The sequence below is a fragment of the Equus quagga genome, chromosome 4, assembly GCF_021613505.1.
Source record: "Equus quagga isolate Etosha38 chromosome 4, UCLA_HA_Equagga_1.0, whole genome shotgun sequence".
NCBI lineage: Eukaryota > Metazoa > Chordata > Mammalia > Perissodactyla > Equidae > Equus > Equus quagga.
In genome coordinates, this window is record NC_060270.1 from 113,642,202 (window position 1) to 113,656,698 (window position 14,497).

The 14,497-nt window shown below is 41.4% G+C and overlaps 1 non-coding gene across 1 annotated transcript; it reads left to right on the forward strand.

Annotated features, from left to right (window-relative positions):
- The first annotated feature begins 11,372 nt into the window (after nucleotides 1-11,372).
- Nucleotides 11,373-11,475, forward strand: LOC124238779 (U6 spliceosomal RNA). The gene has a single exon (XR_006888384.1). It is a non-coding gene; the product is annotated as a U6 spliceosomal RNA (small nuclear RNA).
- The last annotated feature ends 3,022 nt before the right edge of the window (nucleotides 11,476-14,497 follow it).

Here is a 14,497-nt window from a genome sequence, read left to right on the forward strand (position 1 = left end):
GTGCACGGGTTGTAAGAGCACAGCTCAGTGAATTTTCACCTAGTTATGCGCCTGTGTAATCACCATCCAGATCGAGATATAGCAAGTTTCTAGCCCTCTAGAAGGCTCCCACGTGCCCTTGCCTGCCCCAGTCAACACCTGGCCGAAGGTAACTGCTGGACTAACCTCTACCATCACAGGGGAGTTTAGTCCGTTTTTGAACTTCATATAAGTGGAACATACAGTTTGTGCTCTCTCATACCTGGTTTCTTTTACTCATCCTGTTTGCTTTTTATTCCATAAAGAACCAGATGCTTTATAGGCCGTAAATCTGTGAGCAGATGACCACACTTCTGCGCAGACAGCTGAGATCTCTCACCCAAGGGCTCTGTACACAAGTATAGCCTTTCATGCATCGTGGGAGCCGGCTGTGGGGGATGGGAGGAGGAGGAAAAACCTGCCTGGGCGGGGCTGCCATCTGCTCCACCCTGAAGAGGCTCTCAGGACTCCCAGGGGTGGATGCTCTTGGCACACTACAGGTGTGAAGTACAGTGAATGTCAGTTCCTTTTCTCTTTCTGGGGGTCCCCATGAGTCAGGTTTTAAGATGGGACAACTGCCTAAGTTAGGTTGAGGGTGGCACGCTCTTCCCCTCTTACAGCTCTTGTGCGGTGGAAGACTCTGAATTCCTCTGTACACTTGGGTGCAAGAAATGTCCACACTTCCCTCCAGCTTCTGGGAACTCATCTTCTCCGGTTTGGGGCATAGCTGTCTCCCCTGTGAAGCATCGCCTTCCATCTCTTCCCTTTTTAGGAGGACTTCAGCTTCTCTTCTTGAAGAGCCAAGAACTCTCACAGTCCTGGTTGGGGCTTTTTCCAGGATAGTTTTTTGTTGTTGTTGTTGTTAAGATTTTATATTTTTTCCCTTTTTCTCCTCAAGCCCCCCAGTGCATAGTTGTATATATTTTTAGTTGTGGGTCTTTCCAGTTGTGGCATGTGGGATGCCGCCTCAGCATGGCTTGATGAGCAGTGCTGCGTCTGCGCCCAGGAACCAAACTGCTGAAACCCTTGGCCGTAGAAGCGGAGCGCATAAACTTAACCACTCGGCTGCAGGGCCGGCCTGACCCCTCCAGGATAGTCTTTGAAACGCAAAGAAGCTCTTAAAGTTCTTACACCTGAGCATAACAGGATCCTGAGCCTCAGGACAAAAAGCCAACGTTCTGTCCAGAGAGGAAAAGGTGGGGAAAATTGCCCTTTCCTTCTATCAAGTAAGTCTCCACCATAAATAAAAACAGGGCACAAATGACCACGTCAGTGATCTTTCCTGTTCCACAGTCCTGGGTTCCAAATCCCCCCTCTGCAACCAACCACAGGGGAAACCTGGCAAAATGACGCCACAGTCCTCTCAGCCCTGGTTTCTTCAATTACAAAATGGTGCCGATACCAATCATACAAGGATGTCGTCGTTAGTAAATGAAATTAGTTTTTTTTAAAGCTCGATACCTAAGGTCCTAATAAGTGTATTGTCTTTTCTTTCTTCCTACAGGAGGAATTACCTGGTAGCACGGAAGTATGAACATCTGAATTAGGTGGTCCGGGTGACAGAGCTCTGAGAACAGTGATGCACTTTGCCAGGTAGGTGGGAAGCAGGCTGGGGCTCAGAGGATTTTCTCCTTTTCTCTTCATGGTTCTGAGCAGGTAAGTGGTGTGACTTAGAAGGGGCTGGGAGGTATCTCTGTGCTCTCAACAGTTGTGTACAAACCTCACTGAGCATTAGAATTACAGGAAGGATTTTAAAACATTCCTACCCCAGCTGCTTACTTTCTCCCACCATGGCTGAGAGTCTGATTTCGTAGGGCAGGGGGAGAAGAAAATGTTAATTAAAAAAAAATCCGCTGGTGATTCTGATGACCGGTAAGTTTAGAAACTACTGTTCTAAAATATATACCTGCCTGAAAATCCAATAGCTTAAAATATTTCCATATTATCTCAGTGGGGGGCATAAAAAGAGTGGGATGGGGCAGTCATGAGTCATCTCCACTACCCAGTAGAAAAAACTTTTGTGGGACTGTCTAGATTACATGAACTTTGTCACATACATTGTAAGGCCTAAATCTTGATTTCTTTTCCGAGACAAAATTTTCATCAGGGCAGAGGAACAAAATCTACCAGTACCTTGTTCAAGTAGTCAATACCACCCTCATTCCCAATACTTTAACCAGGCTACACCTGTAACTGGGAATTTTTATTGCATTAAAGTAAATCAGAATGATCAAGAATGCTGGAGACTTTTTCTCTTCTCTGTATCCCCTCCTTAGTTTCTGTTATTGAAGGCATATTAATACCTACTTCTCTAAGGTGTAACCTCTGAGCATTCTGATAAGAGAGAATATGAGGAGAGGCCCTTAGGACTGTGAACTGGTAGCTGAGAATATCTGTTAGAAGTAGTTTAATCAGACTGCTTTCCTAACTGCTAGATTACATCAGCACACTGAGAGTACGGGAATGAGCATTTTGATGGAAGACAGCTGGGGGGATTAAGAAAATCTAAAATTCTAGTAATATTTTATTACATATTGCTGTAATTGAAACCTCCATTTAGGAATTTGTAATTAAATTTGGGAGCATTAAAATTTAGAGAAAGGGCAGAAATGATAAAGGCTCAGGCAAGCCAGAGGACACGGGCACTGTATAAACCTAGGTAGGGGTTGAAGAGGGATGGAGCCAGAAAGTAAGAAGATCGTGGAGGTAGAAAGATACTAAAAATAGATATTATTTCCTTCCACCCCTTACGGTTCTTGCTGGGCAATTCCCATCCCAACTTTTCCCACCTCTTTTCACTATTTCATCCTGGTAGAAGTGAGAACCAAACTAGTTTCTTGCGCTAGTTTCAAAGTGACTCAAGTAGAAGTCTAGGAGATGCTTAGATATAGCCAGGAAAATATCTAGACGGATCAGATCACAGTTTTCTCCTATATTGTTTAGATGTCTTATTGGGGGCCATGCTCATGGATCTTTAGCAAACAATCTAGAGCTTAGGGGCTATCTTCCTCACTTCTATTTTTGAGAAAATTTGAATACTGTTTGTGCTGTTTAGTGTGTATATGTGTGCGTGTGTGCATGCATTTGTTTTGTAGAGGGTTGGGCTAATGAAGTCATACTGGAGCAAAACTGGCTTACTGCTGTTAAGAGGTTTGATTTTTGCTTTTACTGTCATTTTTAGCAGGCAAACGAAGTCTAAAAATTAAGTTTCTTAGTTCTAAGTACTCCAGGTTTATACCTTCTCAAAATGAACAGAGGCTTTACTGAAAGAATAAATGACTATAAGTCTTCATAGCCTGTCATTTTCCCCTGTCACCCCCTCAGATAATTTTGAGGTATTTGAAGATTTGAAGTAAATCTCAGATGTCATATCATTTCTGTTATAAATATTTAAACATATCTCTAAAAGATAAGGGTTCTTTTAAAAAACATAACCACATATTTGGATTAAGTGGCTCTAGCAAAATAATGATGTGTACTCTCAAAAAAAAAAAAAACCCATAACCATAATACCTTTATCACTCTTAAAAATATTGACAAAAAGTCTTTAATATCATTAAATATACAGTCAGGTTTAAATTTGCTCTATCATTTCTGGATTTTGCTGATTTTGTTTAATAAGTCCCTCTGTTCCCTGTACTTCCTGTAAGCTGAGTGTTAGATCTAGAGGTTTAATCTGATTTGCTTTGTTTTTTGGCAAGAACACTTCATAGTGGTGTTGTATATTTCCATAGGAAGGCATATGATGTTAGCAGACATTAATTATCATTGTCTAGAGGGTTTTTTATTTTTGACCACCCCTCAACCCAACTATCAAGCTACACCCCCTCAGACACACATCACATATACCCTCTCCATTGTACTGTTTTAATTGATTTGAAAATGGATACTTGGTTGTAAGCTCATTTCACAGACATAATCTCCTTGGAAAATAATCAGAAGGCTCCATTAACCTTTGGTATACGTAAATAGAATTTTTCTCAGCTCCCGCTTATGGCAATATTGTTGGTTGACTATTCAACTGCCATCCCTCCCACCCTTCTTATGTGCAGGCAGAGAATTTTGATGGAAGACGACTGGGGGGATCAAGCAAATGTAAAATTCTAGTAGTGTCTTATTATATATTGCTCCCACCTCCCACTCAAGAGGCTGATCACCTGTTCACTTTTCAAAGCCTGACTGGTTTCTGGGGAACTCTTTCTTTCCTTCTTAATGAAGGTACTCTTCTCTTTGTGTCTACATGATGTGTGAGATTGTTGTTTGGAGCTGCAGTGGCCAACTTCTGACCATAGGGGTCAAGCTTGAGGATTAACACCAATGTGCCAGGATGATGGGATGGGAATGCGGGAAAGGTCCAGGTCCTCAGTAAGTCATTGAGCCACTGAAATAGCCAGTCCTGCAAATGCCGTATCTCCAGACTTCTTATTATGTGAGATTGTAAATTTAATTCACTTTTAGTTGATCATTTGCAGCTGTGAACAACCTGACACACCAGGAATATTCAAATGAATCTCTTTTATGTTTCTGCTTACTATTTAAAGCCCTGCTATAGAGAAAAAAACCTATAGATCTTGACCTTGAGTTACCCATAAAATCAGTCTTTCTTATCCACTCTAATAGTGCTAAAATGATGAGACAGATAGCACAAGGAGACATCAAAATTAACTTATTTTGATGTCATATTTTAAATAAAATCAGGTTTTGATAGGATATAAGTTGAAAAAGCACACAGCAACTTAAAAGTGGAGATGGAGGTCTAGAAACTTCTATCTTGGTGATAGAAATTGGAATTAAAATATTTTCCAAGGATCATTCTCAAAGTACACAGCTAAGAGTTGACTTTGAGTGTTGGCAACAACAGGAAACTTTTCTCCTATTACGTTATGCTGGACATAACATTCTTATTAAGTAGGAGAATTGGAATTTTTGAATCTCCTCCTTTGTAGCAAAACAATTCCCAAGTTTCAAATTGGATGCACAAATTTAGCAGGCAGAGTGATGAGGATTTAATTTAAAAAATAGTATGATGTTTGAAATCTGTTAAAGCAGCCCTGGAACTGAAACAGTAAAAGATAGCTGATGGTCTCTCCTATGCTTGCTCTTGCTGCTGCTGCTGCTTTTTATTTTTATTGAGATATAATTGATGTATAACATTATGCTCATGCTTCTTGTATTTTGCACTCCCAGACTGTTGTTGGAAGCAGAGGTTCATTGTTTCTTGGTTAGTAGATTGCACCTTTGTCTTTGCAGACAAGGTGATGACAACAAGTGGTTCCAGGAAACCCTCAGTAACAAACCCTCTTTGTGTTGTCTAAGGAAGCCCTGGCTCATAATTGGATGACATCAGGAGGCTTCCCACCCACTCCTCTGGATCCGTCAAGGCACAGAGTCTCATTGTTAATGACTTTCACTCTGAACAACTGCTGGCTCTTGTTGGCTTCATTCACTGTGAAGATGGTGGTCATACATCCCAGATTTGAAATAATCTGTCCTGTTTTCAGACCTTGTGTCAGGCCATCTGCCTTGGTATCTCATTAGGAAAATATGATCACTTTAAGGATGGCACAATCTCTTCCAACTTCTCGGCCCTCTTGGAGGCTCACCCCATATGTCTCGTTGTCTTGGACGCCTTTTTAGGTGATGTCCCTTCTCCTTTGGCCAATTAGCAACATTCCCCATGCATCTTCAGTGGAAATGCCCTCTCTTTAGGGATCCTCCCTTGAAGAGATTTCAATCTAGTGAGTACTAAAATTAGACAAAGTAAGGCAGGAGCCTACCTCCTTATGAAAAGCTACCTGATCACAATTCCGAGTTAAATGTCGATTATCAGAATAAAGTTCAAAGCCTTTGAAAATGCATAAGGTGATGCATTTGAGCAGATGAATATAACCTATCTTGGAAAAAATCTCTGATGGGAAGAAGGCAGGGTTAGGGTTCAGCTTTGAAAGTTAGAAAAGAGCAAAGAACAACTTCAAGCCCCCTGGGGACAGGCCTGCTGTCTACAGATGGTGTGTCAGGCAGTGGGCCTACTGTTTACTTTGACACTGTGGCTTGGAGAACATACCAGAATCTCTGGTATCTTCTGTGTACTTAGTGCAATGAGCCATTACACCAAAGGTGCTCAGGAGATACTTGCTGAACTACATTGACAAGTAAGTTTTACTTGGATCTACTGTGTTTGCTACACCAGATAAATGCATTTGCAACCATCTTTCTGGTTCAGAGTATCAAAGCATGCTTGAAATGCCATAAAGAATGTTTTTACTTGAGGATAGTTTTTTTAGGGAGGTAGGACTTCGATTTTCCTGATTTTTTTTTTTTTACCTATGTAGCAAGAATATTAGAAATAAAATTTAGGAGAGGGCAGGCAATCCTTGGGTGGAAGGAGATTAATAATGGCTTGAGACAGCTGAATAAATAACATTTATTTGGCTCCCTGGGCCTTACCCAAGCCTTTTTACAGCTACCAGGTATTTTATAGACACATTTTTCTATGAAGTAGTCAAACTGTAAACAGAGTGAACCCTGACTGATAGTCACGTCTTTAAAAAAAAAGAAAAGAAAGAGAAGACAAGAGAAGAGAAGCACCACCATAATTTTCCTAGTGGAAATGTCTTTTGTCTTTGGAAGCACAGAACCAAGGGTGTGAGGGCAGATCTGGAGCTGTGGACTGGCACATGGCCTTTGCTCTGCTTTTAACCCATCCTGATGGTGGGCTCCGTGTAGGTCTGTCCCACACGTATACCCAAGGTGCTCTGAGAGGAAACCCTGTACCCACTGTACCCCAAGTCCAATCCCACAGTGTTTTGTACCCAGAATGATAGGTGCTCAGCAAATGTTTGTTGGTAAATAAAGCATCATAGCCATTTAGCAATATTTGTGAACAGTGTGTATCTTCTCCTTCATGTTTATAAGTTCCTTGGGTCTAGGATTAAATCTTATGCACCCGAGTACCTCCCAGTATAGAAATGTGTGCACTCAGTGTTTGTGTCTGAGTGAGTGAAGGAAGGGTCTGGTTCACGAACACCATGGGAAGCCTGCCTTGTTAACCTTCACACCCACGTGACTGGCAGTGTCTACTGAGCAACAGAAATGTTCTCCCTCTGCTTTTCAAAGTCTCACAGATTTATGATAAGAGTTGGAAAAACACCGGAGAGACTTTTAGGCCAAACTTTATTTTATAAATGAAAAAGTTAGGTCTGGAGAGAGGGAGCGACTTCCCCAAGGTCATATAGCTAGTCTTCAGGAAAGCCAAGAAAAAATTTGAGTCTCCTGGAAAGTGATTTTTCTTCTCGAAATATTTTAAAGTTTTTTTTAAAAGAGCTTCATTTCACTGCTATATATATATATATATGTCCTAAAATAGTTGTTATAATCAATTTCTCCTCAAGAAAACTCTAAAAGAATTTAGCTAGTTATTTCCCATGTGACACGTTTCAAGATTTTAAGAAGTTCTCACCGAGACATCAAGATAAAATGTCACATGCCAAAGAGAGGAGCCATAAAAAGATAGAAGTCTTCAAGGGGTTATCCAAAAAGTGGTAATATGACTCAAATCCTTTGCCTACATTCAGGTGAAAAGACGTTGGGGCTCTGAGGGGGGCTCAATGAATAACACCTGTCTTTCCCACTCAGGTTCTGAACAAATTGAGAAAGAAGACGAAAGGTAGCAGATAGAAGCCAAAATATCACCTTCGTTACTGAAAGAGGCCAAGCTGGAGGGCAAGGCATAGTGTGGCAGTGAGGGCAGCTGTTCCCCGAACCCCTGGTCTAGGCTGAGCTTCTGCGCAGAACAGTTGCAGAGCAGGTACACTGCCAAGAGGAACAAGCGGGGCCAGGCTAATCTTTCTCTGTGAGTGAATCGTGTTGGTTAGTGGTGCCAGGAAAAGCCTAGAGAGTTACAGCTAGTGCAGGACACTTGGCAAGAGCAGGGAACAGCCATTCCCCATGACAAAATGTCAGTGGGGTTGAAGATTGGGAGGGAAGGTTTGTGAAGAGGGTTTCTCTGGAGGTGGGTAGTCTGAAAGCCCCTCCCACCCCAAAGTTTCCTTCTCATGGAAAATGCTTCATTCAGACAGCTTTACACTCATCTCCTGCAGCTTGGATGGTGCTGGTGACAGGTCTTTGGCTCCCACCTGGAAACTCTAAAGGAAAGAGAGTTCCAATAGTGGGAACGAAGGAGAGGCAGCTCGACTGGGTGGGCCAGCGTTGGCAGAGAGAGGGGGGGAGAGAGAAATTTAGCTCCTGTCCAACAGGGCCACCTAGAGGGGCTCTTAGGTTTCAGCTGGGAGCTTTAGTTGATCAAGGGAATTTTAGGTCCCCAGCAATGGGGGAAGGCGGGTCTCTGAAGAGCCGTGAGAGCACCCCATACCAGGAAGAGGCAGCTTTCAGTACCGTCGCCTAGCCTAGAAAGAGAGAAGCCACCTTAACAACCAGTCAATTAAGAAGTCTTCGCCCTCCTCTCGCTTTGACCCTGGAACGAACCATGGCTAGTGAAATGGGGGCAGACAAGTAGAAATAGTAGGGGGAGCAATGGAAAAGATGGGCTCTGCTCCCTTCCCGGCCTCATGACAGGAGAAGGCCCCAGAGGAGTGAAGAGAACAGTTTCACCTTTGAATCTGATCCCGGGTGTTGATTATTACACAAGTTCGGATATTCTAACTTCTTAACTGGACTACGTTAGAGACTTAAAGTGGCTATTACCAAAGAGTGGTTTAAAAAAAAGTCGTAGGATTATGGAGGTTTTCATTCAGGGGCAAGGCAAGAACGTCCCCCCCCCCCCCCGAATAATTTTAAAAGAGACAGTGGGAAACAAAAACAAAGTTGCTTTCTGATTTGAATAAATTATTTTCTTCTTCAAATCGAACAGCCTATCGATTTTATTTTGTTGGTTTTGATTTCTCCAGCCCACCAACATGGGATTGTTTGTGGTATCTTTACTTTTACTAAGCTTGCTGCCTAAACGAGCACGTGGGACATTAAGAACACCGGCAATTCCAGCTAACCGAAGGCTGAATCCCACTGACGGCACCTGCTACATTTTCCCCAGGTGGCATGGTGCATGCACAGCAACTTTGGGGCTGCTCCTCCAGCAGGTTATGAACACAAGAAGGAAAATGATGCACACATTCTCAGTAGTACCGGTGGTCTTTCCACGATGTCTTCTCAAAGTACTTTTGCAGCAAATAGCACTGCTAATTAAACTGGTTGGTGAGTAAACCAAATGAAATACAGTCATACATCGCGTACCGACAGGGATGTGTTCTGAGAAACGCATCGGTAGGTGATTTTATCATTGTGCGAACATCATAGAGTGTACTTACACAGACCCAGATGGCATAACCTACTACACACCTAGACTGTAGGGTACTAATTGTATGGGACCACCATCGAATACTTGGTCATTGACTGCAACGTTGTTATGTGACTGTATGTTAAAAGTCTCCATCTAATCCTGTCCAAAGCCAGGCAGAGGAGGCCAACTTGAGTTCTCATCACCATCTCCCAATGCCCTTTGTTGTTTGATTAGCATAGTTTCCCTCTGTAAGATATTAATGATTCCCAGAGCTGCTTTAAGAAGTTTCTTTATTATAAGTGAAGTGATTGAAAACTGCCAATCACAAATCTGGCAATCCCCTCTCATGAGCTTAAAGACTGTTCTGATTACGATAATTACATTTTTATGAATATCCTACCTAGAGAGTAACAATTTTACTATGTCAGACTTCACCACACAAAGATGCACCAATTTCATCTGCAATGAAAAATAGAGCCTAATAGCACAGTTATATTTATATGATAGTCAAACATCAAGATGCAACATAAGTACTTCAACTGAAAGAATTCTGATCATAATTTAACCTTGAGATGATGATTAAGGGTGAAGGCTTGTCAGCTTTCATGAATTATTTTTTCATGATTTTTCCTGTTTTGATTTTTAATACTCCATAATTAACACATTAACATTTGGATTCCACCCCCACCCCCCATGATATGTGGGCGACAACAAAAAAAGATTAATAGATACAACTAATGGTCAAAGAGAGAATTAGGTAATTATAAGACATAGTCATGTTTCAGGTACAGTAGTGCCATGCCAACTGGTTTTCTATTTAGTCAGCTAAGTTTCTTCAACCATGATGCAAATAATGGACACAGTATTTAGGTTTGATGCTATAAATACATATTAGTTTAATAGAAAGAAAACTGTTTCATTATTACAGATAGTGAACATTGGCAGTCAAAAAGTGGGGTCTGAGAGCTAGCAGCATCAAGCATCGCCTGGAAGCCTGTTGGAAATGCAAATTCTCAGGCCTCACCCCAGACTTGCTGAATCAGAATCTATGGCAGTAGGGCTCAGGACTCTGTCTTAACAAGCCCTCCAGATGATTCTCTGAGGTTTGAGAACTACTGCTCTAGCATCTTGTAACTATTTCCATTGGCTACAGTGAAACATTGGCAAGTGTGGAGGCTGCAACCCCAGCAACACTATAGGCATCCCTGTTAACTGCAGGGGTGCGTGTTCCAGGGCAGCTTAAGTGAACAGGCTGTTTTGGTCAAGGGGTTCCTCTTAAGTGGATTTTTTCTTCTCTTTAAATCCCCTAAGGTCATAAGCCATAGTGTCTTCCCATCTAAACCAGTCATAATTGTTAGTCCCTCCCCCCTGGTTATGGTACCCTTTGTAATGTCAGAGGATTTCCTCTACCTGAATCCTTTCCCTCTGTTTCTACCATTTTTTTAAAGTCACTTTGATTTGCTTAAAAAATTTTAACATCCAAGATGATACTCTTCTATATTTCTTTATGGCAGTACCTGCGCTATCATCTTTTGATAGCACTGTGGGTCAAAATTATTTACCAGAACTCACCAGAAAATGGTATGGAGAGAGGCCACACATTGTGAGCACACTTAAGTCAAGAAAACTTGGTAGAACATATAGTGAGTACAGAGTGCTGATGCTCTCTGGCCAGGACTGTGCAGTGGTGTCATTAGATAATTTTTCTTTAGCTGAGAAGGTAAGGTAGCTCTTAGCATGAGAGAAATGTATCACAGAGTTTGGTAATAGACAGATAGATTGATAGAGATGTAGATAATTTCTTAAGGAATGTATTTTAGAGACAAATAGCATTCTAATGAATCAGCATGCATGGGGCAGTGTTAAATGGAGTAAATGAATATCACAAAAAGTGAATGCCATTTTATGATTTAATCTCTCCCTTATTTCATGTATTCTAAATATATGAATACATTCTTTTAAAGGCCCAAATGCTAGAGTAAAACCTTAGAACAGAGATTCTGAGTCCTGAATGTGTGCATCAGCATAACCTTGAAATTTATTAAAAATAGAAATTCCCATGCTTGTTTCGGCACATATGCTGAAATTTGAGCAATACAGACAAGATTAGCATAGTCCCTGCACAAGGATGACATGCAAATTTTGAAGCATTCCATATTAAAAAAAAAATTCCCTAGGTTCCAAGAGATTTTTATTTTGGTAGGTCTGGGGTAGAGCCTGGGAACCTGTATTTAACAAGCATCCAAGGTGATTCTGGTGCAGGTGGTCCTTGATTTTCATCTTGAGAAAGCCTGCAAATCGAACTCAGAAAGATGAGGAAAACAATGTGAGTGTGAAGCAGTAAGGCTCTACCAATTTCACGGGAGTTGTACCTTCTTTGGATCCTCATGATGCATTATTTCAAGCTTAGATAGCACGTGTATTTTGCCTAGTTCTAAAGTTATTTGTGTACTTGCCTCAGCCCCCAAAAGACTGTAAGCTCCCAGAAACACAGGAATTATGTGGTACTTCATGTCTTCAGCTGGACTCAGCCCATGCCTTCTCATTATTGACAAGGTGCTCAATAATATTTGTCGAATGAAGACAGTAAGGGTAAAAATGCAGTTCAAAGAGGGTGATTGAAACAGTCAGAGAGGGGTTTAGTCTTTGTCACTTTCACCCACCAGCTGTGAGACCTTTGAGCCACTTTATCTCTCAGTGCCTCAGCCCTGCATCTGTAATGTGGGAGATGAGTTTCTTCCTCCTTCACAGGGCTGCTGTGGGGTAAAAATGAGGTAATGTATGTGGAAATGCTATGAAATTGTAGAGCCACTTATTTCAATGTTTTTAAATATGGCTATCTTTTTGCTCTAACCTCATCTTCCCTGTGAATGAGTGCTAGTTTATATGACTGAGGCAAACAACACAAGGTTTACTTCTGGCCATTATGGGAAAGCAAATCCTACTATTTGGAATTTAACAAAACCACATGACTTTTCTTTTTCTTTTAGATTTTTTTTTTAAGTGAGGAAGATTTGCCCTGAGTTAACATCTGTTGCAAGCCTCCTCTTTTTTTGCTTGAAGAAGATTAACCCTGAACTAACATCTGTGCCAGTCTTCCTCTGTTTTGTATGGGATGCCTCCACAGTATGGCCGATGAGTGGAGTAGGTCTGCACACAGGATCCGAACCTGTGAACCTGGTCTGCCAAAGTGGGGCATGTGGAACTTTAACCACTTGGCCACGGGTCCAGCCCTCACATGACTTTTCCAGCTTCATGGAGAGTAAAAAATAAATTCAATACAAAAATTTATAATATGAATGGAAGAAATACCCCACAAATAATGGACAGTACAAGGGAAGGGAGATACACAGGGGAACAAATAAACCACTCACATTACTGTTTGACTCTGAGATGGGGACTTTCAGAAATCTAAGTGTTTAATGAACTGATGGCTGAATTTTAGTGGCTCCCCTGATATCACCTTAAAAGGTAGCATGTGTCTGATAAGCTGAGCTGTAAAGTACAGGTATATAGCATGCCTTGAAAAACCTCAAAGTAGGGATTTTGACCACCTGCTCAAGCTGTAAAGAACCAAGAGTCAGTGTGCCCCAGGTGGTCCAGGACTAGAGCCAGTCCATAGCCCACTGAGGAAAATAAGGACAATGCAGCCAGTTTTCCATGAAGCTATGTTTATTCAATTGAGCCTACTGCCTTTTATTCTAAAATTAGGTCTTCCCTTATTTTGGCTCATTAAAACGTCCTTGCCTTTATGAAATGTCAGTATTTTTTAAATTGGGAGATGAAAAGTTGATAATGATATTATGACTCTCCATTCAAATTTGTTTACTTAGAATTGAGTCTGAATTCTGGATCCATTCAAAGCAAGTGGCTTGAGGCAAATTTCTTTTTTTCTTTTAAAGATTTAATTTTTTTCCTTTTTCTCCTCAAGGCCCCCCAGTACATAGTTGTACATTCTTAGTTGTGAGTCCCTCTAGTTGTGGTATGTGGGACACCGCCTCAGCGTGGCTCGATGAGCAGTGCCATGTCCGCGCCCAGGATTCGAACCAACAAAACACTGGGCTGCCTGCAGCAGAGCGCGCGAACTTAACCATTTGGCCACGGGGCTGGCCCCTTGAGGCAAATTTCTAATCTACTCAGGCCTCGGTTTCTCCATGTGTAAAGTCACAAAGATTAACAATAACATATGCAATAATATTTGCGAAGACCTTAGCACCATTTGTAGTACATGGTAGGTGATCAATAACTGGTGGTGGTTATATGAAAAATAAAGATAATATCTAACTGTTGTCATCTAGGTAAGTAAATTAGGCAGGGTGTCTTGATGGTATAAACTTTCTGTGATGATGCTAGTGTGTTAGAGTTTTCCATTTTCCCATGCTGGCCTCATTTGGGACCTATTTATGTCTTTGATCCAAGAGTAAGTCTAAACAGAATCTCCCTTCCATGCACACCGCCAGCCCGGCAGCTCTATGTTGGTGGTGAGGAGCATTCCAGACCAGTGGTAGAACGGGGTTGAGTCTATTGGCTGAGGTTCTTGTTGGATCTAGAATTTAAAATCCCACCCTTGGTTCTAGGTCTAGTACTTCCTACTGTGTAATGTGTATCTTTGTATTTCCAATGCTTAATCGTATTTACTCAATCAGTGTTTGTTGATGATTTGGGTGCATAAATGTAAAAATGAATCTCAGGGAATATGATGGCTCCATAAATCATTAGGGTTTTCCCGATTATCTGCTGCTGTTTGTTTCAGGGATCTATCTGAAAAAGAAAGCATTTTGACAGGTGACCTTTAACTTACTAACTTGCTAAAAAGACAGAAAACAGGAAAAGGGTGGGAGTTTTTCATGACTAAAACACAGTTATGTTAAGTCCATGGTGGGTATTCCAGGCATTCTGGAAGCATCTTCCTCGTCAAGATTTAGGCTAAATTTGAGCTTGATGTCTAATAACATCCAGACCTGTTTCCTAGGCACCTTGAAGGTCTAACATGTTTTCCTGGATGAGTCATATTGTGGGGCCTTTAACTAACTATAATGTGATGTGGGCAGTGCAATGACTGAATTGTTTTAGAAATATCTACAGGCCACTCTGGGGGTACAAAGGAGGCAAACATTTTTGCTGTCTTATATTTGTCTAGGATTCTCATGGAAAACTAGTGGCTTAAAGTTTTTAAGGCCTCTA